Source organism: Dermacentor variabilis, unplaced genomic scaffold (assembly GCF_050947875.1).
Source record: "Dermacentor variabilis isolate Ectoservices unplaced genomic scaffold, ASM5094787v1 scaffold_16, whole genome shotgun sequence".
Classification (NCBI taxonomy): domain Eukaryota; kingdom Metazoa; phylum Arthropoda; class Arachnida; order Ixodida; family Ixodidae; genus Dermacentor; species Dermacentor variabilis.
In genome coordinates this window covers 7,143,171-7,166,884 of record NW_027460324.1, presented here as the reverse complement: position 1 = coordinate 7,166,884, position 23,714 = coordinate 7,143,171, and positions in this window count along the sequence as shown.

Genomic DNA, 23,714 nt, shown 5'->3' with positions numbered 1-23,714 from the left:
ACTTGACGCGCTTGTTCGCGCAGTCCGAGGTGCCGAAGCCTCTAAAATCGTAGCCGCGGGCTCGAGGAGTCGACCCTCGATACGCTTACTCGCGCAGTCCGAGGTGTCGACGCGCGAAATGCCTAGCCGAGGGCTCGAGCAGTCGACCCTCGATGCGCTTATTCGCGCAGTCCGAGGTGTCGACAAGCGAAATTACTAGCCGCAGTCTCGAGGAGTTGACCCTCGATGCGCTTATTCGCGCAGTCCGAGGTGCCGACGCGCGAAATGCCTAGCCGCGGCTCGAGGAGCCGACCCTAGATGCGCCTATTCGCGCAGTCCGAAGTGTCGACACGCGAAATTCCCATCCGTGGGCTCGAGGAGTCGGCCCTCGATGAGCTTATTCGCGCAATTCGAGGTGCCGACGCGCGAAATTCCTAGCCGCTGGCTCGAGGTGTCATACCTCGATGCGCTTATTCGCGCAGTCCGAGGTGCCGACGCGCGAAATGCCTAGCCGCGGGCTCGAGGAGTCGACCCTCGATGCGCTTATTCGTGCAGTCCGAGGTGTCGACAAGCGAATTTCATAGCCGCGGGCTCGAGGAGTCGACCCTCGATGCACTTATTCGCGTAGTCCGAGGTGTCGACGCGCGAAATTCCTAGCCGCGGGCTCGAGGTGTCAAACCTCGATGCGCTGAATCGCGCAGTCCGAGGTGCCGACGCGCGAAATGCCTAGCCGCGGGCTCGAGGAGTCGACCCTCGATGCACTTATTCACGCAGTCCAAGGTGCCGACGCGCGAAATGCCTGGTCACGGGCTCGAGGAGTTGACACTCGACGAGCTTGTTCGCGCAGTCCGAGGTGCCGAAGCACGAAATTCGTAGCCGCGGGCTCGAGGAGTCGACCCTCGATGCGCTTATTCGCGCAGTCCGAGGTGTCGACGCGCGAAATGCCTAGCCGCGGGCTCGAGGAGTCGAACCTCGATGCGTTTATTCGCGCAGTCCGTGGTGTCGACAAGCGAAATTACTAGCCGCGGGCTCGAGGAGTCGACCCTCGATGCGCTTATTCGCGCAGTCCGAAGTGTCGAAACGCGAAATTCCCATCCGCGGGCCCGAGGAGTCGACCCTCGATGAGCGTATTCGCGCAATCCGAGGTGCCGACGCGCGAAATTCCTAGCCGCTGGCTCGAGGTGTCATACCTCGATGCGCTGATTCGCGCAGTCCGAGGTGCCGACGCGTGAAATGCCTAGCCGCGGGCTCGAGGAGTCGACCATCGATGCGCTCATTCGCGCATTCCGAGGTGCCGACGCGCGAAATGCCTAGCCGCGGGCTCGAGGAGTCGACCCTCGATGCACTTATTCACGCAGTCCAAGGTGCCGACGCGCGAAATACCTGGTCACGGGCTCGAGGAGTTGACACTCGACGCGCTTGTTCGCGCAGTCCGAGGTGCCGAAGCACGAAATTCGTAGCCGCGGGCTCGAGGAGTCGACCCTCGATGCGCTTATTCGCGCAGTCCGAGGTGTCGACGCGCGAAATGCCTAGCCGCGGGCTCGAGGAGTCGACCCTCGATGCGTTTATTCGCGCAGTCCGTGGTGTCGACAAGCGAAATTACTAGCCGCGGGCTCGATGAGTCGACCCTCGATGCACTTATTCGCGCAGTCCGAGGTGCCCACGCGCAAAATGCCTAGCCGCGGCTCGAGGAGTCGACCCTCGATGCGCTTATTCGCGCAGTCCGAAGTGTCGAAACGCGAAATTCCCATCCGCGGGCTCGAGGAGTCGACCCTCGATGAGCTTATTCGCGCAATCCGAGGTGCCGACGCGCGAAATTCTTGCCGCTGGATCGAGGTGTCATACCTCGATGCGCTGATTTGCGCAGTCCGAGGTGCCGACGCGCGAAATGCGTAGCCGCGGGCTCGAGGAGTCGACCCTCGATGCGCTTATTCGTGCAGTCCGAGGTGTCGACGCGCGAAATTCCTAGCCGCGGGCTCGAGGTTTCAGACCTCGATGCGCTGATTCGCGCAGTCCGAGGTGCCGACGCGCGAAATGCCTAGCCGCGGGCTCGAGGAGTCGACCCTCGATGCGCTTATTCGCGCAGTCCGAGGTGTAGACAAGCAAATTTCATAGCCGCGGGCTCGAGGAGTCGACCCTCGATGCACTTATTCGCGCAGTCCGAGGTGCCGACGCGCGAAATGCGTAGCCGCGGCTCGAGGAGTCGACCCTCGATGCACTTATTCGCGCAGTCCAAGGTGCCGACGCGCGAAATGCCTGGTCACGGGCTCGAGGAGTTGACACTCGACGAGCTTGTTCGCGCAGTCCGAGGTGCCGAAGCACGAAATTCGTAGCCGCGGGCTCGAGGAGTCGACCCTCGATGCGCTTATTCGCGCAGTCCGAGGTGTCGACGCGCGAAATGCCTAGCCGCGGGCTCGAGGAGTCGAACCTCGATGCGTTTATTCGCGCAGTCCGTGGTGTCGACAAGCGAAATTACTAGCCGCGGGCTCGAGGAGTCGACCCTCGATGCGCTTATTCGCGCAGTCCGAAGTGTCGAAACGCGAAATTCCCATCCGCGGGCCCGAGGAGTCGACCCTCGATGAGCGTATTCGCGCAATCCGAGGTGCCGACGCGCGAAATTCCTAGCCGCTGGCTCGAGGTGTCATACCTCGATGCGCTGATTCGCGCAGTCCGAGGTGCCGACGCGTGAAATGCCTAGCCGCGGGCTCGAGGAGTCGACCATCGATGCGCTCATTCGCGCATTCCGAGGTGCCGACGCGCGAAATGCCTAGCCGCGGGCTCGAGGAGTCGACCCTCGATGCACTTATTCACGCAGTCCAAGGTGCCGACGCGCGAAATACCTGGTCACGGGCTCGAGGAGTTGACACTCGACGCGCTTGTTCGCGCAGTCCGAGGTGCCGAAGCACGAAATTCGTAGCCGCGGGCTCGAGGAGTCGACCCTCGATGCGCTTATTCGCGCAGTCCGAGGTGTCGACGCGCGAAATGCCTAGCCGCGGGCTCGAGGAGTCGACCCTCGATGCGTTTATTCGCGCAGTCCGTGGTGTCGACAAGCGAAATTACTAGCCGCGGGCTCGATGAGTCGACCCTCGATGCACTTATTCGCGCAGTCCGAGGTGCCCACGCGCAAAATGCCTAGCCGCGGCTCGAGGAGTCGACCCTCGATGCGCTTATTCGCGCAGTCCGAAGTGTCGAAACGCGAAATTCCCATCCGCGGGCTCGAGGAGTCGACCCTCGATGAGCTTATTCGCGCAATCCGAGGTGCCGACGCGCGAAATTCTTGCCGCTGGATCGAGGTGTCATACCTCGATGCGCTGATTTGCGCAGTCCGAGGTGCCGACGCGCGAAATGCGTAGCCGCGGGCTCGAGGAGTCGACCCTCGATGCGCTTATTCGTGCAGTCCGAGGTGTCGACGCGCGAAATTCCTAGCCGCGGGCTCGAGGTTTCAGACCTCGATGCGCTGATTCGCGCAGTCCGAGGTGCCGACGCGCGAAATGCCTAGCCGCGGGCTCGAGGAGTCGACCCTCGATGCGCTTATTCGCGCAGTCCGAGGTGTAGACAAGCAAATTTCATAGCCGCGGGCTCGAGGAGTCGACCCTCGATGCACTTATTCGCGCAGTCCGAGGTGCCGACGCGCGAAATGCGTAGCCGCGGCTCGAGGAGTCGACCCTCGATGCACTTATTCGCGCAGTCCAAGGTGCCGACGCGCGAAATGCCTGGTACCGGGCTCGAGGAGTTGACACTCGACGCGCTTGTTCGCGCAGTCCGAGTTGCCGAAGCACGAAATTCGTAGCCGCGCGCTCGAGGAGTCGACCCTCGATGCGCTTATTCGCGCAGTCCGAGGTGTCGACGCGCGAAATGCCTAGCAGCGGGCTCGAGAAGTCGTCCCTCGATGCGCTTATTCGCACAGTCCGAAGTGTCGACACGCGAAATTCCCATCCGCGGGCTCGAGGATTCGACCCTCGATGCACTTATTCGCGCAGTCCGAGGTGCCGACGCGCGAAATGCCTAGCCGCGGGCTCGAGGAGTCGACACTCGATGCGCTCATTCGCGCAGTCCGAGGTGCTAACGCGCGAAATGCCTAGCTGCGGGCTCGAGGAGTCGACACTCGATGCGCTTATTTGCGCAGTCCGAGGTGCCGACGCGCGAAATGCCTAGCTGCGGGCTCGAGGAGTCAACCCTCGACGCGCTTATTCGCGCAGTCCGAGGTGTCGACACGCGAAATTCCTAGCCGCGGGCTCGAGGAGTCGACCCTCGATGCCCTTATTCGCGCAGTCCGAGGTGCCGACACGCGAAATGCATAGCCGCGGGCTCGAGGAGTCAACCCCCGATGCGCTGATTCGCGCAGTCCGAGGTGTCGACACTCGAAATTCCTAGCAGCGGGCTCAAAGAATCGACCCTCGATGCGCTTCTTCGCGCTGTACGAGGTGCCGACGCGCGAAATGCCTAGCCGCGGGCTCGAGGAGTCAACCCTCGATGCGCTTATTCGCGCAGTCCGAGGTGTCGACGCGCGAAATTCCTAGTCGCGGTCTCGAGGTGTCAAACGTCGATGCGCTGATTCGCGCAGTTCGAGGTGCCGACGCGCGAAATGCCTAGCCGCGGGCTCGAGGAGTCGACCCTGGATGCACTTATTCGCGCAGTCCAAGGTGCCGACGCGCGAAATGCCTGGTCTCGGGCTCGAGGAGTTGACACTTGACGCGCTTGTTCGCGCAGTCCGAGGTGCCGAAGCCTCTAAAATCGTAGCCGCGGGCTCGAGGAGTCGACCCTCGATACGCTTACTCGCGCAGTCCGAGGTGTCGACGCGCGAAATGCCTAGCCGAGGGCTCGAGCAGTCGACCCTCGATGCGCTTATTCGCGCAGTCCGAGGTGTCGACAAGCGAAATTACTAGCCGCAGTCTCGAGGAGTTGACCCTCGATGCGCTTATTCGCGCAGTCCGAGGTGCCGACGCGCGAAATGCCTAGCCGCGGCTCGAGGAGCCGACCCTAGATGCGCCTATTCGCGCAGTCCGAAGTGTCGACACGCGAAATTCCCATCCGTGGGCTCGAGGAGTCGGCCCTCGATGAGCTTATTCGCGCAATTCGAGGTGCCGACGCGCGAAATTCCTAGCCGCTGGCTCGAGGTGTCATACCTCGATGCGCTTATTCGCGCAGTCCGAGGTGCCGACGCGCGAAATGCCTAGCCGCGGGCTCGAGGAGTCGACCCTCGATGCGCTTATTCGTGCAGTCCGAGGTGTCGACAAGCGAATTTCATAGCCGCGGGCTCGAGGAGTCGACCCTCGATGCACTTATTCGCGTAGTCCGAGGTGTCGACACGCGAAATTCCCATCCGCGGGCTCGAGGAGTCGACCCTCGATGAGCTTATTCGCACAATCCGAGGTGCAGACGCGCGAAATTCCTAGCCGCGGGCTCGAGGTGTCAAACCTCGATGCGCTGATTCGCGCAGTCCGAGGTGCCGACGCGCGAAATGCCTTGTCACGGGCTCGAGGAGTCGACACTCAACGCGCTTGTTCGCGCAGTCCGAGGTATCGACAAGCGAATTTCATAGCCGCGGGCATGAGTAGTCAACCCTGGATGCGCTTACTCGCGCAGTCCGAGGTGTCGACGCGCGAAATTCTTAGCTGCGGCCTCGAGGAGTCGACCCTCGATGCGCTTATTCGCGCAGTCAGAGGTGTCGATACGCGAAAGGCCTAGCCGCAGGCTCGAGGAGTCAACCCGCGATGCGCTTATTCGCGCAGTCCGAGGTGCCGACGCGCGAAATGCCTAGTTGCGGGCTCGAGGAGTCGACACTCGATGCGCTTATTCGCGCAGTCCGAGGTGTCGACGCGCGAAATGCCTAGCCGCGGGCTCGAGGAGTCGACCCTCGATGCGCTTATTCGCGCAGTCCGAGGTGCCGACGCGCGAAATGCCTAGCCGCGGGCTCGAGGAGTCGACCCTCGATGCGCTTATTCGCGCAGTCCGAGGTGTCGACAAGCGAAATTACTAGCCGCAGTCTCGAGGAGTCGACCCTCGATGCGCTTATTCGCGCAGTCCGAGGTGCCGACGCGCGAAATGCCTAGCCGCGCGCTCGAGGAGTCGACCCTCGATGCGCTTATTCGTGCAGTCCGAGGTGTCGACAAGCGAATTTCATAGCCGCGGGCTCGAGGAGTCGACCCTCGATGCACTTATTCGCGTAGTCCGAGGTGTCGACACGCGAAATTCCCGTCCGCGGGCTCGAGGAGTCGACCCTCGATGAGCTTATTCGCACAATCCGAGGTGCCGACGCGCGAAATTCCTAGCCGCGGGCTCGAGGTGTCAAACCTCGATGCGCTGATTCGCGCAGTCCGAGGTGCCGACGCACGAAATGCCTAGTTGCGGGCTCGAGGAGTCGACACTCGATGCGCTTATTCGCGCAGTCCGAGGTGCCGACGCGCGAAATGCCTAGCCGCGGGCTCGAGGAGTCGACCCTCGATGCGCTTATTCGCGCAGTCCGAGGTGCCGACGCGTGAAATGCCTAGCTGCGGGCTCGAGGAGTCGACACTCGATGCGCTTATTCGCGCAGTCCGAGGTGCCGACGCGCGAAATGCCTAGCCGCGGGCTCGAGCAGTCGACCCTCGATGCGCTTATTCGAGCAGTACGAGGTGCCGACTCGCGAAATGCCTAGCTGCGGGCTCGATGAGTCAACCCTCGATGCGCTTATTCGCGCAGTCCGAGGTGTCGAGACGCGAAATTCCTAGCCGCGGGCTCGAGGAGTCGACCCTCGATGCGCTTATTCGCGCAGTCCGAGGTGCCGACACGCGAAATGCCTAGCCGTGGGCTCGAGGAGTCAACCCCCGATGCGCTGATTCGCGCAGTCCGAGGTGTCGACACTCGAAATTCCTAGCAGCGGGCTCAAAGAATCGACCCTCGATGCGCTTCGCGCTGTCCGAGGTACCGACGCGCGAAATGCCTAGCCGCGGGCCCGAGGTGTGAAACCTCGATGCACTGATTCGCGCAGTTCGAGGTGCCGACGCGCGAAATGCCTAGCCGCGGGCTCGAGGAGTCGACCCTCGATGCACTTATTCGCGCAGTCCAAGGTGCCGACGCGCGCAATGCCTGGTCACGGGCTCGAGGAGTTGACACTCGACGCGCTTGTTCACGCAGTCCTAGGTGCCGAAGCACGAAATTTGTAGCCGCGGGCTCGAGGAGTCGACCCTCGATACGCTTATTCGCGCAGTCCGAGGTGTCGACGCGCGAAATCCCTAGCCGCGGGCTCGAGGAGTCGACCCTCGATGCGCTTATTCGCGCAGTCCGAGGTGTCGACAAGCGAAATTACTAGCCGCAGTCTCGAGGAGTCGACCCTCGATGAGCTTATTCGCGCAATCCGAGGTGCCGACGCGCGAAATTCCTAGCCGCTGGCTCGAGGTGTCATACCTCGATGCGCTTATTCGCGCAATCCGAGGTGCCGCTCGCGAAATGCCTAGCCGCGGGCTCGAGGAGTCAACCCTGGATGTGCTTACTCGCTCCGTCCGAGGTGTCGACGCGCGAAATTCGTAGCTGCGGCCTCGAGGAGTCGACTCTCGATGCGCTTATTCGCGCAGTCCGAGGTGCCGACGCGCGAAATGCCTTGTTGCGGGCTCGAGGAGTCGACACTCGATGCGCATGTTCGCGCAGTTCGAGGTGCCGAGGCACGAAATTCCTAGCCGCGGGCTCGAGGAGTCGACCCTCGATGCGCTTATTCGCGCAGTCCGAGGAGCCGATGCGCGAAATGTCTAGCCGCGGGCTCGAGGAGTCGACCCTCGATGCGCTTATTCGCGCAGTCCGAGGTGCCGCTCGCGAATTGCCTAGCCGCGGGCTCGAGGAGTCAACCCTGGATGCGCTTACTCGCTCAGTCCGAGGTGTCGACGCGCGAAATTCGTAGCTGCGGCCTCGAGGTGTCGACTCTCGATGCGCTTATTCGCGCAGTCCGAGGTGTCGACGCGCGAAATTCGGAGCCGTGGGCTCGAGGAGTCAAACCTCGATGCGCTTACGCGCAGTCAGAGGTGTCGACACGCGAAATTCCTAGCCGCGGGCTCGAGGAGTCGACCCCCGATGCGCTGATTCGCGCAGTCCGAGGTGTCGACACTCGAAATTCCTAGCAGCGGGCTCAAAGAATCGACCCTCGATGCGCTTCTTCGCGCTGTCCGAGGTGCCGACGCGCGAAATGCCTAGCCGCGGGCTCGAGGAGTCAACCTTCGATGCGCTTATTCGCGCAGTCCGAGGTGTCGACGCGCGAAATTCCTAGCCGCGGGCTCGAGGTGTCAAACCTCGATGCGCTGATTCGCGCAGTTCGAGGTGCCGACCCTCGATGCACTTATTCGCGCAGTCCAAGGTGCCGACGCGCGAAATGCCTAGTCACGGGCTCGAGGAGTTGACACTCGACGCGCTTGTTCGCGCAGTCCGAGGTGCCGACGCGCGAAATGCCTAGCCGCGGGCTCGAGGAGTCGACCCTCGATGCGCTTATTCGCGCAGTCCGAGGTGCCGACGCGTAAAATGCCTAGCTGCGGGCTCGAGGAGTCGACACTCGATGCGCTTATTCGCGCAGTCCGAGGTGCCGACGCGCGAAATGCCTAGCCGCGGGCTCGAGGAGTCGACCCTCGATGCGCTTATTCGAGCAGTACGAGGTGCCGACACGCGAAATTCCTAGCCGCTGGCTCGAGGTGTCATACCTCGATGCGCTTATTCGCGCAGTCCGAGGTGCCGACGCGCGAAATGCCTAGCCGCGGGCTCGAGGAGTCGACCCTCGATGCGCTTATTCGTGCAGTCCGAGGTGTCGACAAGCGAATTTCATAGCCGCGGGCTCGAGGAGTCGACCCTCGATGCACTTATTCGCGTAGTCCGAGGTGTCGACACGCGAAATTCCCATCCGCGGGCTCGAGGAGTCGACCCTCGATGAGCTTATTCGCACAATCCGAGGTGCAGACGCGCGAAATTCCTAGCCGCGGGCTCGAGGTGTCAAACCTCGATGCGCTGATTCGCGCAGTCCGAGGTGCCGACGCGCGAAATGCCTTGTCACGGGCTCGAGGAGTCGACACTCAACGCGCTTGTTCGCGCAGTCCGAGGTATCGACAAGCGAATTTCATAGCCGCGGGCTCGAGGAGTCGACCCTCGATGCGCTTATTCGCGCAGTCCGAGGTGCCGCTCGCGAAATGCCTAGCCGCGGGCATGAGGAGTCAACCCTGGATGCGCTTACTCGCGCAGTCCGAGGTGTCGACGCGCGAAATTCTTAGCTGCGGCCTCGAGGAGTCGACCCTCGATGCGCTTATTCGCGCAGTCAGAGGTGTCGATACGCGAAAGGCCTAGCCGCAGGCTCGAGGAGTCAACCCGCGATGCGCTCATTCGCGCAGTCCGAGGTGCCGACGCGCGAAATGCCTAGTTGCGGGCTCGAGGAGTCGACACTCGATGCGCTTATTCGCGCAGTCCGAGGTGTCGACGCGCGAAATGCCTAGCCGCGGGCTCGAGGAGTCGACCCTCGATGCGCTTATTCGCGCAGTCCGAGGTGCCGACGCGCGAAATGCCTAGCCGCGGGCTCGAGGAGTCGACCCTCGATGCGCTTATTCGCGCAGTCCGAGGTGTCGACAAGCGAAATTACTAGCCGCAGTCTCGAGGAGTCGACCCTCGATGCGCTTATTCGCGCAGTCCGAGGTGCCGACGCGCGAAATGCCTAGCCGCGCGCTCGAGGAGTCGACCCTCGATGCGCTTATTCGTGCAGTCCGAGGTGTCGACAAGCGAATTTCATAGCCGCGGGCTCGAGGAGTCGACCCTCGATGCACTTATTCGCGTAGTCCGAGGTGTCGACACGCGAAATTCCCATTCGCGGGCTCGAGGAGTCGACCCTCGATGCGCTTATTCGCGCAGTCCGAGGTGCCGACGCGTGAAATGCCTAGCTGCGGGCTCGAGGAGTCGACACTCGACGCGCTTATTCGCGCAGTCCGAGGTGCCGACGCGCGAAATGCCTAGCCGCGGGCTCGAGGAGTCGACCCTCGATGCGCTTATTCGCGCAGTCCGAGGTGCCGACGCGCGAAATTCCTAGCCGCGGGCTCGAGGTGTCAAACCTCGATGCGCTGATTCGCGCAGTCCGAGGTGCCGACGCACGAAATGCCTAGTTGCGGGCTCGAGGAGTCGACACTCGATGCGCTTATTCGCGCAGTCCGAGGTGCCGACGCGCGAAATGCCTAGCCGCGGGCTCGAGGAGTCGACCCTCGATGCGCTTATTCGCGCAGTCCGAGGTGCCGACGCGTGAAATGCCTAGCTGCGGGCTCGAGGAGTCGACACTCGATGCGCTTATTCGCGCAGTCCGAGGTGCCGACGCGCGAAATGCCTAGCCGCGGGCTCGAGGAGTCGACCCTCGATGCACTTATTCGAGCAGTACGAGGTGCCGACTCGCGAAATGCCTAGCTGCGGGCTCGATGAGTCAACCCTCGATGCGCTTATTCGCGCAGTCCGAGGTGTCGACACGCGAAATTCCTAGCCGCGGGCTCGAGGAGTCGACCCTCGATGCGCTTATTCGCGCAGTCCGAGGTGCCGACACGCGAAATGCCTAGCCGTGGGCTCGAGGAGTCAACCCCCGATGCGCTGATTCGCGCAGTCCGAGGTGTCGACACTCGAAATTCCTAGCAGCGGGCTCAAAGAATCGACCCTCGATGCGCTTCTTCGCGCTGTCCGAGGTGCCGACGCGCGACATGCCTAGCCGCGGGCCCGAGGTGTGAAACCTCGATGCACTGATTCGCGCAGTTCGAGGTGCCGACGCGCGAAATGCCTAGCCGCGGGCTCGAGGAGTCGACCCTCGATGCACTTATTCGCGCAGTCCAAGGTGCCGACGCGCGAAATGCCTGGTCACGGGCTCGAGGAGTTGAAACTCGACGCGCTTGTTCGCGCAGTCCGAGGTGTCGACGCGCGAAATCCCTAGCCGCGGGCTCGAGGAGTCGACCCTCGATGCGCTTATTCGCGCAGTCCGAGGTGTCGACAAGCGAAATTACTAGCCGCAGTCTCGAGGAGTCGACCCTCGATGAGCTTATTCGCGCAATCCGAGGTGCCGACGCGCGAAATTCCTAGCCGCTGGCTCGAGGTGTCATACCTCGATGCGCTTATTCGCGCAATCCGAGGTGCCGCTCGCGAAATGCCTAGCCGCGGGCTCGAGGAGTCAACCCTGGATGTGCTTACTCGCTCCGTCCGAGGTGTCGACGCGCGAAATTCGTAGCTGCGGCCTCGAGGAGTCGACTCTCGATGCGCTTATTCGCGCAGTCCGAGGTGCCGACGCGCGAAATGCCTTGTTGCGGGCTCGAGGAGTCGACACTCGATGCGCATGTTCGCGCAGTTCGAGGTGCCGAGGCACGAAATTCCTAGCCGCGGGCTCGAGGAGTCGACCCTCGATGCGCTTATTCGCGCAGTCCGAGGAGCCGATGCGCGAAATGTCTAGCCGCGGGCTCGAGGAGTCGACCCTCGATGCGCTTATTCGCGCAGTCCGAGGTGCCGCTCGCGAATTGCCTAGCCGCGGGCTCGAGGAGTCAACCCTGGATGCGCTTACTCGCTCAGTCCGAGGTGTCGACGCGCGAAATTCGTAGCTGCGGCCTCGAGGTGTCGACTCTCGATGCGCTTATTCGCGCAGTCCGAGGTGTCGACGCGCGAAATTCGGAGCCGTGGGCTCGAGGAGTCAAACCTCGATGCGCTTACGCGCAGTCAGAGGTGTCGACACGCGAAATTCCTAGCCGCGGGCTCGAGGAGTCGACCCCCGATGCGCTGATTTGCGCAGTCCGAGGTGTCGACACTCGAAATTCCTAGCAGCGGGCTCAAAGAATCGACCCTCGATGCGCTTCTTCGCGCTGTCCGAGGTGCCGACGCGCGAAATGCCTAGCCGCGGGCTCGAGGAGTCAACCTTCGATGCGCTTATTCGCGCAGTCCGAGGTGTCGACGCGCGAAATTCCTAGCCGCGGGCTCGAGGTGTCAAACCTCGATGCGCTGATTCGCGCAGTTCGAGGTGCCGACCCTCGATGCACTTATTCGCGCAGTCCAAGGTGCCGACGCGCGAAATGCCTAGTCACGGGCTCGAGGAGTTGACACTCGACGCGCTTGTTCGCGCAGTCCGAGGTGCCGACGCGCGAAATGCCTAGCCGCGGGCTCGAGGAGTCGACCCTCGATGCGCTTATTCACGCAGTCCGAGGTGCCGACGCGTGAAATGCCTAGCTGCGGGCTCGAGGAGTCGACACTCGATGCGCTTATTCGCGCAGTCCGAGGTGCCGACGCGCGAAATGCCTAGCCGCGGGCTCGAGGAGTCGACCCTCGATGCGCTTATTCGAGCAGTACGAGGTGCCGACTCGCGAAATGCCTAGCTGCGGGCTCGATGAGTCAACCCTCGATGCGCTTATTCGCGCAGTCCGAGGTGTCGACACGCGAAATTCCTAGCCGCGGGCTCGAGGAGTCGACCCTCGATGCGCTTATTCGCGCAGTCCGAGGTGCCGACACGCGAAATGCCTAGCCGTGGGCTCGAGGAGTCAACCCCCGATGTGCTGATTCGCGCAGTCCGAGGTGTCGACACTCGAAATTCCTAGCAGCGGGCTCAAAGAATCGACCCTCGATGCGCTTCTTCGCGCTGTCCGAGGTGCCGACGCGCGAAATGCCTAGCCGCGGGCTCGAGGAGTCAACCCTCGATGCGCTTATTCGCGCAGTCCGAGGTGTCGACGCGCGAAATTCCTAGCCGCGGGCCCGAGGTGTGAAACCTCGATGCACTGATTCGCGCAGTTCGAGGTGCCGACGCGCGAAATGCCTAGCCGCGGGCTCGAGGAGTCGACCCTCGATGCACTTATTCGCGCAGTCCAAGGTGCCGACGCGCGAAATGCCTGGTCACGGGCTCGAGGAGTTGACACTCGACGCGCTTTTTCGCGCAGTCCTAGGTGCCGAAGCACGAAATTTGTAGCCGCGGGCTCGAGCAGTCGACCCTCGATACGCTTATTCGCGCAGTCCGAGGTGTCGACGCGCGAAATCCCTAGCCGCGGGCTCGAGGAGTCGACCCTCGATGCGCTTATTCGCGCAGTCCGAGGTGCGACAAGCGAAATTACTAGCCGCAGTCTCGAGGAGTCGACCCTCGATGCGCTTATTCGCGCAGTCCGAGGTGCCGACGCGCGAAATGCCTAGCAGCGGCTCGAGGAGTCGACCCTCGATGCGCCTATTCGCGCAGTCCGAAGTGTCGACACGCGAAATTCCCATCCGCAGGCTCGAGGAGTCGACCCTCGATGAGCTTATTCGCGCAATCCGAGGTGCCGACGCGCGAAATTCCTAGCCGCTGGCTCGAGGTGTCATACCTCCATGCGCTTATTCGCGCAATCCGAGGTGCCGCTCGCGAAATGCCTAGCCGCGGGCTCGAGGAGTCAACCCTGGATGTGCTTACTCGCTCAGTCCGAGGTGTCGACGCGCGAAATTCGTAGCTGCGGCCTCGAGGAGTCGACTCTCGATGCGCTTATTCGCGCAGTCCGAGGTGCCGACGCGCGAAATGCCTTGTTGCGGGCTCGAGGAGTCGACACTCGATGCGCATGTTCGCGCAGTTCGAGGTGCCGAGGCACGAAATTCCTAGCCGCGGGCTCGAGGAGTCGACCCTCGATGCGCTTATTCGCGCAGTCCGAGGAGCCGATGCGCGAAATGTCTAGCCGCGGGCTCGAGGAGTCGACCCTCGATGCGCTTATTCGCGCAGTCCGAGGTGCCGCTCGCGAATTGCCTAGCCGCGGGCTCGAGGAGTCAACCCTGGATGCGCTTACTCGCTCAGTCCGAGGTGTCGACGCGCGAAATTCGTAGCTGCGGTCTCGAGGAGTCGACTCTCGATGCGCTTATTCGCGCAGTCCGAGGTGTCGACGCGCGAAATTCGGAGCCGTGGGCTCGAGGAGTCAAACCTCGATGCGCTTACGCGCAGTCAGAGGTGTCGACACGCGAAATTCCTAGCCGCGGGCTCGAGGAGTCGACCCCCGATGCGCTGATTCGCGCAGTCCGAGGTGTCGACACTCGAAATTCCTAGCAGCGGGCTCAAAGAATCGACCCTCGATGCGCTTCTTCGCGCTGTCCGAGGTGCCGACGCGCGAAATGCCTAGCCGCGGGATCGAGGAGTCAACCTTCGATGCGCTTATTCGCGCAGTCCGAGGTGTCGACGCGCGAAATTCCTAGCCGCGGGCTCGAGGTGTCAAACCTCGATGCGCTGATTCGCGCAGTTCGAGGTGCCGACCCTCGATGCGCTTATTCGCGCAGTCCAAGGTGCCGACGCGCGAAATGCCTAGTCACGGGCTCGAGGAGTTGACACTCGACGCGCTTGTTCGTGCAATCCGAGGTGCCGAAGCACGAAATGCCTAGCCGCGGGCTCGAGGAGTCGACCCTCGATGCGCTTATTCGCGCAGTCCGAGGTGTCGACAAGCGAAATTACTAGCCGCAGTCTCGAGGAGTCGACCCTCGATGCGCTTATTCGCGCAGTCCGAGGTGCCGACGCGCGAAGTGCCTAGCCGCGGCTCGAGGAGTCGACCCTCGATGCGCCTATTCGCGCAGTCCGAAGTGTCGACACGCGAAATTCCCATCCGCGGGCTCGAGGAGTCGACCCTCGATGAGCTTATACGCGCAATCCGAGGTGCCGACGCGCGAAATTCCTAGCCGCGGGCTGGAGGTGTCAAACCTCGATGCGCTGATTCGCGCAGTCCGAGGTGCCGACGCGCGAAATGCCTACCCGCGGGCTCGAGGAGTCGACCCTCGATGCGCTTATTCGTGCAGTCCGAGGTGTCGACAAGCGAATTTCATAGCCGCGGGCTCGAGGAGTCGACCCTCGAAGCGCTTATTCGCGCAGTCCGAGGAGCCGACGCGCGAAATGTCTAGCCGCGGGCTCGAGGAGTCGACCCTCGATGCGCTTATTCGCGCAGTCCGAGGTGCCGCTCGCGAAATGCCTAGCCGCGGGCTCGAGGAGTCAACCCTGGATGCGCTTACTCGCGTAGTCCGAGGTGTCGACGAGCGAAATTCTTAGCAGCGGCCTCGAGGAGACGACCCTCGATGGGCTTATTCGCGCAGTCCGAGGTGTCGACGCGCGAAATGCCTAGCCACGGGTTCGAAGAGTCAATGCTCGATGCGCTTATTCGCGCAGTCCGAGGTGTCGACAAGCGAATTTCATAGCCGCGGGCTCGAGGAGTCGACCCTCAATGCACTTATTCGCGCAGTCCGAGGTGCCGACGCGCGAAATGCCTTGTTGCGGGCTCGTGGAGTCGACACTCGATGCGCATGTTCGCGCAGTTCGAGGTGCCGAAGCACGAAATTCCTAGCCGCGGGCTCGAGGAGTCAACCCTCGATGCGCTTATTCGCGCAGTCCGAGGTGTCGACGCGCGAAATTCCTAGCCGCGGGCTCGAGGTGTCAAACCTCGATGCACTTATTCGCGCAGTCCAAGGTGCCGAAGCAAGAAATTCGTAGCCGCGGGCTCGAGGAGTGGACCCTCGATACGCTTATTCGCGCAGTCCGAGGTGTCGACGCGCGAAATGCCTAGCCGTGGGCTCGAGGAGTCGACCCTCGATACGCTTATTCGCGCAGTCCGAGGTGTCGACGCGCGAAATGCCTAGCCGCGGGCTCGAGGAGTCGACCCTCGATGCGCTTATTCGCGCAGTCCGAGGTGTCGACAAGCGAAATTACTAGCCGCAGTCTCGAGGAGTCGACCCTCGATGCGCTTATTCGCGCAGTCCGAGGTGCCGACGCGCGAAATGCCTAGCCGCGGCTCGAGGAGTCGACCCTCGATGCGCCTATTCGCGCAGTCCGTAGTGTCGACACGCGAAATTCCCATCCGCGGGCTCGAGGAGTCGACCCTCGATGAGCTTATTCGCGCAATCCGAGGTGCCGACGCGCGAAATTCCTAGCCGCTGGCTCGAGGTGTCATACCTCGATGTGCTGATTCGCGCAGTCCGAGGTGCCGACGCGCGAAATGCCTAGCCGCGGGCTCGAGGAGTCGACCCTCGATGCGCTTATTCCTGCAGTCCGAGGTGTCGACAAGCGAATTTCATAGCAGCGGGCTCGAGGAGTCGACCCTCGATGCACTTGTTCGCGCAGTCCGAGGTGCGGACGCGCGAAATGCCTAGCCGCGGCTCATGGAGTCGACCCTTGATGCGCTTATTCGCGCAGTCCGAGGTGTCGACACGCGAAATTCCCATCCGCGGGCTCGAGGAGTCGACCCTCGATGAGCTTATTCGCGCAATCCGAGGTGCCGACGCGCGAAATTCCTAGCCGCGGGCTCGAGGTCTCAAACCTCGATGCGCTGATTCGCGCAGTCCGAGGTGCCGACGCGCGAAATGCCTAGCCGCGGACTCGAGGAGTCGACCCTCGATGCGCTTATTCGCGCAGTCCCAGGTGCCGCTCGCGAAATGCCTAGCCCCGGGCTTGAGGAGTCAACCCTGGATGCGCTTACTCGCTCAGTCCGAGGTGTCGACGCGCGAAATTCGTAGCTGCGGCCTCGAGGAGTCAGCTCTCGATGCGCTCATTCGCGCAGTCCGAGGTGTCGACGCGCGAAGCCTAGCCACGAGTTCGAGGAGTCAACCCTCGATGCGCTGATTCGCGCAGTCCGAGGTGTCGACGCGCGAAATTCGGAGCCGTGGGCTCGAGGTGTCAAACCTCGATGCGCTTACGCGCAGTCCGAGGTGTCGACACGCGAAATTCCTAGCCGCGGGCTCGAGGAGTCAACCCTCGATGCGCTTGTTCGCGCAGTCCGAGGAGCTGACGCGCGAAATGCCTGCCCCGGTCTCGAGGAGTCGACCCTGGATGCGCTTATTCGCGCAGTCCGAGGTGCCGACGCGCGAAATGACTAGCCGGGGGCTCGTGGAGTCAACACTCGCTGCGCTTATTCGAGCAGTCCGAGGTGTCGACACCCGAAATTGCTAGCCGCGGGCTCAAAGAATCCACCCTCGATGCGCTTCTTCGCGCAGTCCGAGGTGCCGACGCGCGAAATGCCTAGCCGCGGGCTCGAGGAGTCAACCCTCGATGCGCTTATTCGCGCAGTCCGAGGTGCCGCTCGCGAAATGCCCAGCCGCGGGCTCGAGGAGTCAACCCTGGATGCGCTTACTCGCGCAGACCGAGGTGTCGACGCGCAAAATTCGTAGCTGCGGCCTCGAGGAGTCGACTCTCGATGCGCTTATTCGCGCAGTCCGAGGTGTCGACGCGCGAAATTCCTAGCCGCGGGCTCGAGGAGTCGACCCTCGATGCGCTTATTCGCGCAGTCCGAGGTGCCGACACGCGAAATGCCTAGCCGTGGGCTCGAGGAGTCAACCCCCGATGTGCTGATTCGCGCAGTCCGAGGTGTCGACACTCGAAATTCCTAGCAGCGGGCTCAAAGAATCGACCCTCGATGCGCTTCTTCGCGCTGTCCGAGGTGCCGACGCGCGAAATGCCTAGCCGCGGGCTCGAGGAGTCAACCCTCGATGCGCTTATTCGCGCAGTCCGAGGTGTCGACGCGCGAAATTCCTAGCCGCGGGCCCGAGGTGTGAAACCTCGATGCACTGATTCGCGCAGTTCGAGGTGCCGACGCGCGAAATGCCTAGCCGCGGGCTCGAGGAGTCGACCCTCGATGCACTTATTCGCGCAGTCCAAGGTGCCGACGCGCGAAATGCCTGGTCACCGGCTCGAGGAGTTGACACTCGACGCGCTTTTTCGCGCAGTCCTAGGTGCCGAAGCACGAAATTTGTAGCCGCGGGCTCGAGCAGTCGACCCTCGATACGCTTATTCGCGCAGTCCGAGGTGTCGACGCGCGAAATCCCTAGCCGCGGGCTCGAGGAGTCGACCCTCGATGCGCTTATTCGCGCAGTCCGAGGTGCGACAAGCGAAATTACTAGCCGCAGTCTCGAGGAGTCGACCCTCGATGCGCTTATTCGCGCAGTCCGAGGTGCCGACGCGCGAAATGCCTAGCAGCGGCTCGAGGAGTCGACCCTCGATGCGCCTATTCGCGCAGTCCGAAGTGTCGACACGCGAAATTCCCATCCGCAGGCTCGAGGAGTCGACCCTCGATGAGCTTATTCGCGCAATCCGAGGTGCCGACGCGCGAAATTCCTAGCCGCTGGCTCGAGGTGTCATACCTCGATGCACTTATTCGCGCAATCCGAGGGGCCGCTCGCGAAATGCCTAGCCGCGGGCTCGAGGAGTCGACTCTCGATGCGCTTATTCGCGCAGTCCGAGGTGTCGACGCGCGAAATTCGGAGCCGTGGGCTCGAGGAGTCAAACCTCGATGCGCTTACGCGCAGTCAGAGGTGTCGACACGCGAAATTCGTAGCTGCGGCCTCGAGGAGTCGACTCTCGATGCGCTTATTCGCGCAGTCCGAGGTGCCGACGCGCGAAATGCCTTGTTGCGGGCTCGAGGAGTCGACACTCGATGCGCATGTTCGCGCAGTTCGAGGTGCCGAGGCACGAAATTCCTAGCCGCGGGCTCGAGGAGTCGACCCTCGATGCGCTTATTCGCGCAGTCCGAGGAGCCGATGCGCGAAATGTCTAGCCGCGGGCTCGAGGAGTCGACTCTCGATGCGCTTATTCGCGCAGTCCGAGGTGTCGACGCGCGAAATTCGGAGCCGTGGGCTCGAGGAGTCAAACCTCGATGCGCTTACGCGCAGTCAGAGGTGTCGACACGCGAAATTCCTAGCCGCGGGCTCGAGGAGTCGACCCCCGATGCGCTGATTCGCGCAGTCCGAGGTGTCGACACTCGAAATTCCTAGCAGCGGGCTCAAAGAATCGACCCTCGATGCGCTTCTTCGCGCTGTCCGAGGTGCCGACGCGCGAAATGCCTAGCCGCGGGCTCGAGGAGTCAACCTTCGATGCGCTTATTCGCGCAGTCCGAGGTGTCGACGCGCGAAATTCCTAGCCGCGGGCTCGAGGTGTCAAACGTCGATGCGCTGATTCGCGCAGTTCGAGGTGCCGACCCTCGATGCGCTTATTCGCGCAGTCCAAGGTGCCGACGCGCGAAATGCCTAGTCACGGGCTCGAGGAGTTGACACTCGACGCGCTTGTTCGTGCAATCCGAGGTGCCGAAGCACGAAATGCCTAGCCGCGGGCTCGAGGAGTCGACCCTCGATGCGCTTATTCGCGCAGTCCGAGGTGTCGACAAGCGAAATTACTAGCCGCAGTCTCGAGGAGTCGACCCTCGATGCGCTTATTCGCGCAGTCCGAGGTGCCGACGCGCGAAGTGCCTAGCCGCGGCTCGAGGAGTCGACCCTCGATGCGCCTATTCGCGCAGTCCGAAGTGTCGACACGCGAAATTCCCATCCGCGGGCTCGAGGAGTCGACCCTCGATGAGCTTATACGCGCAATCCGAGGTGCCGACGCGCGAAATTCCTAGCCGCGGGCTGGAGGTGTCAAACCTCGATGCGCTGATTCGCGCAGTCCGAGGTGCCGACGCGCGAAATGCCTACCCGCGGGCTCGAGGAGTCGACCCTCGATGCGCTTATTCGTGCAGTCCGAGGTGTCGACAAGCGAATTTCATAGCCGCGGGCTCGAGGAGTCGACCCTCGAAGCGCTTATTCGCGCAGTCCGAGGAGCCGACGCGCGAAATGTCTAGCCGCGGGCTCGAGGAGTCGACCCTCGATGCGCTTATTCGCGCAGTCCGAGGTGCCGCTCGCGAAATGCCTAGCCGCGGGCTCGAGGAGTCAACCCTGGATGCGCTTACTCGCGTAGTCCGAGGTGTCGACGAGCGAAATTCTTAGCAGCGGCCTCGAGGAGACGACCCTCGATGGGCTTATTCGCGCAGTCCGAGGTGTCGACGCGCGAAATGCCTAGCCACGGGTTCGAAGAGTCAATGCTCGACGCGCTGATTCGCGCAGTCCGAGGTGTCGACGCGCGAAATTCGTAGCCGTGGGCTCGAGGAGTCAAACCTCGATGCGCTTACGCGCAGTCCTAGGTGTCGACACGCGAAAATCTTAGCCGCGGGCTCGAGGAGGCGACCCTCGATGCGCTTATTCGCGCAGTCCGAGGTGTCGACAAGCGAATTTCATAGCCGCGGGCTCGAGGAGTCGACCCTCAATGCACTTATTCGCGCAGTCCGAGGTGCCGACGCGCGAAATGCCTTGTTGCGGGCTCGTGGAGTCGACACTCGATGCGCATGTTCGCGCAGTTCGAGGTGCCGAAGCACGAAATTCCTAGCCGCGGGCTCGAGGAGTCAACCCTCGATGCGCTTATTCGCGCAGTCCGAGGTGTCGACGCGCGAAATTCCTAGCCGCGGGCTCGAGGTGTCAAACCTCGATGCGCTGATTCGCGCAGTTCGAGATGCCGGCGCGCGAAATGCCTAGCCGCGGGCTCGAGGAGTCGCCCCTCGATGCACTTATTCGCGCAGTCCAAGGTGCCGAAGCAAGAAATTCGTAGCCGCGGGCTCGAGGAGTGGACCCTCGATACGCTTATTCGCGCAGTCCGAGGTGTCGACGCGCGAAATGCCTAGCCGTGGGCTCGAGGAGTCGACCCTCGATACGCTTATTCGCGCAGTCCGAGGTGTCGACGCGCGAAATGCCTAGCCGCGGGCTCGAGGAGTCGACCCTCGATGCGCTTATTCGCGCAGTCCGAGGTGTCGACAAGCGAAATTACTAGCCGCAGTCTCGAGGAGTCGACCCTCGATGCGCTTATTCGCGCAGTCCGAGGTGCCGACGCGCGAAATGCCTAGCCGCGGCTCGAGGAGTCGACCCTCGATGCGCCTATTCGCGCAGTCCGTAGTGTCGACACGCGAAATTCCCATCCGCGGGCTCGAGGAGTCGACCCTCGATGAGCTTATTCGCGCAATCCGAGGTGCCGACGCGCGAAATTCCTAGCCGCTGGCTCGAGGTGTCATACCTCGATGTGCTGATTCGCGCAGTCCGAGGTGCCGACGCGCGAAATGCCTAGCCGCGGGCTCGAGGAGTCGACCCTCGATGCGCTTATTCCTGCAGTCCGAGGTGTCGACAAGCGAATTTCATAGCAGCGGGCTCGAGGAGTCGACCCTCGATGCACTTGTTCGCGCAGTCCGAGGTGCGGACGCGCGAAATGCCTAGCCGCGGCTCATGGAGTCGACCCTTGATGCGCTTATTCGCGCAGTCCGAGGTGTCGACACGCGAAATTCCCATCCGCGGGCTCGAGGAGTCGACCCTCGATGAGCTTATTCGCGCAATCCGAGGTGCCGACGCGCGAAATTCCTAGCCGCGGGCTCGAGGTCTCAAAACTCGATGCGCTGATTCGCGCAGTCCGAGGTGCCGACGCGCGAAATGCCTAGCCGCGGGCTCGAGGAGTCGACCCTCGATGCGCTTATTCGCGCAGTCCCAGGTGCCGCTCGCGAAATGCCTAGCCCCGGGCTTGAGGAGTCAACCCTGGATGCGCTTACTCGCTCAGTCCGAGGTGTCGACGCGCGAAATTCGTAGCTGCGGCCTCGAGGAGTCAGCTCTCGATGCGCTCATTCGCGCAGTCCGAGGTGTCGACGCGCGAAGCCTAGCCACGAGTTCGAGGAGTCAACCCTCGATGCGCTGATTCGCGCAGTGCGAGGTGTCGACGCGCGAAATTCGGAGCCGTGGGCTCGAGGAGTCAAACCTCGATGCGCTTACGCGCAGTCCGAGGTGTCGACACGCGAAATTCCTAGCCGCGGGCTCGAGGAGTCAACCCTCGATGCGCTTGTTCGCGCAGTCCGAGGAGCTGACGCGCGAAATGCCTGCCCCGGTCTCGAGGAGTCGACCCTGGATGCGCTTATTCGCGCAGTCCGAGGTGCCGACGCGCGAAATGACTAGCCGGGGGCTCGTGGAGTCAACACTCGCTGCGCTTATTCGAGCAGTCCGAGGTGTCGACACTCGAAATTGCTAGCCGCGGGCTCAAAGAATCCACCCTCGATGCGCTTCTTCGCGCAGTCCGAGGTGCCGACGCGCGAAATGCCTAGCCGCGGGCTCGAGGAGTCAACCCTCGATGCGCTTATTCGCGCAGTCCGAGGTGCCGCTCGCGAAATGCCCAGCCGCGGGCTCGAGGAGTCAACCCTGGATGCGCTTACTCGCGCAGACCGAGGTGTCGACGCGCAAAATTCGTAGCTGCGGCCTCGAGGAGTCGACTCTCGATGCGCTTATTCGCGCAGTCCGAGGTGTCGACGCGCGAAATGCCTAGCCACGAGTTCGAGGAGTTAACCCTCGATGCGCTTATTCGCGCAGTCCGAGGTGCCGCTCGTGAAATGCCTAGCCGCGGGTTCGAGGAGTCAACGCTGGATGCGATTACTCGCGCAGTCCGAGGTGTCGACGCGCGAAATTCGTAACCGCGGGCTCGAGGAGTCGACCCTCGATGCGCTTATTCGCGCAGTCCGAGGTGTCGACAAGCGAATTTCATAGCCGCCGGCTCGAGGAGTCGACCCTCGATGCACTTATTCGCGCAGTCCCAGGTGCCGACGCGCGAAATGCCTTGTTGCGGGCTCGAGGAGTCGACACTCGATGCGCATGTTCGCACAGTTCGAGGTGCCGAAGCAGGAAATTCCTAGCCGCGGCTCGAGGAGTCGACCCTCGATGCGCTTATTCGCGCAGTCCGAGGAGCCGACGCGCGAAATGTCTAGCCGCGGGCTCGAGGAGTCGACCCTCGATGCGCTTATTCGCGCAATCCGAGGTGCCGCTCGCGAAATGCCTAGCCGCGGGCTCGAGGAGTCAACCCTGGATGCGCTTACTCGCGCAGACCGAGGTGTCGACGCGCAAAATTCGTAGCTGCGGCCGCGCGGAGTCGACTCTCGATGCGCTTATTCGCGCAGTCCGAGGTGTCGACGCGCGAAATGCCTAGCCACGAGTTCGAGGAGTCAACCCTCGATGCTCGGATTCGCGCAGTCCGAGGTCTCGACGCGCGAAATTCGTAGCCGTGGGCTCGAGGAGTAAACCTCGATGCGCTTACGCGCAGTCCGAGGTGTCGACACGCGAAATTCCAAGCCGCGGGCTCGAGGACTCGACCCTCGATGCGCTTGTTCGCGCAGTTCGAGGTGCTGACGCGCGAAATGCCTAACCCCGGTCTCGAGGAGTCGACCCTGGATGCGCTCATTCGCGCAGTCCGAGGTGTCGACGCGCGAAATTCGGAGCCTTGGGCTCGAGGAGTCAAACCTCGATGCGCTTACGCGCAGTCCTAGGTGTCGACACGCGAAAATCTTAGCCGGGGGCTCGAGGAGTCAACCCTCGATGCGCTTATTCGCGCAGTCCGAGGTGTCGACAAGCGAATTTCATAGCCGCGGGCTTGAGGAGTCGACCCTCGATGCACTTATTCGCGCAGTCCGAGGTGCCGACGCGCGAAATGCCTTGTTGCGGGCTCGAGGAGTCGACACTCGATGCGCAAGTTCGCGCAGTTCGAGGTGCCGAAGCACGAAATTCCTAGCCGCGGGCTCGAGGAGTCGACCCTCGATGCGCTTATTCGCGCAGTCCGAGGAGCCGACGCGCGAAATGTCTAGCCGCGGGCTCGAGGAGTCGACCCTCGATGCGCTTATTCGCGCAGTCCGAGGTGCCGCTCGCGAAATGCCTAGCTGCGGGCTCGAGGAGTCAACCCTGGATGCGCTTACTCGCTCAGTCCGAGGTGTCGACGTGCGAAATGCCTAGCCACGAGTTCGAGGAATCAACCCTCGATGCGCTGATTCGCGCAGTTTGAGGTGTCGACGCGCGAAATTCGGAGCCGTGGGCTGGAGGAGTCAAACCTCGATGCGCTTACGCGCAGTCCGAGGTGTCGACACGTGAAATTCCTAGCCGCGGGCTTGAGGAGTCAACCCTCGATGCGCTTGTTCGCGCAGTCCGAGGTGCTGACGCGCGAAATGCCTAGC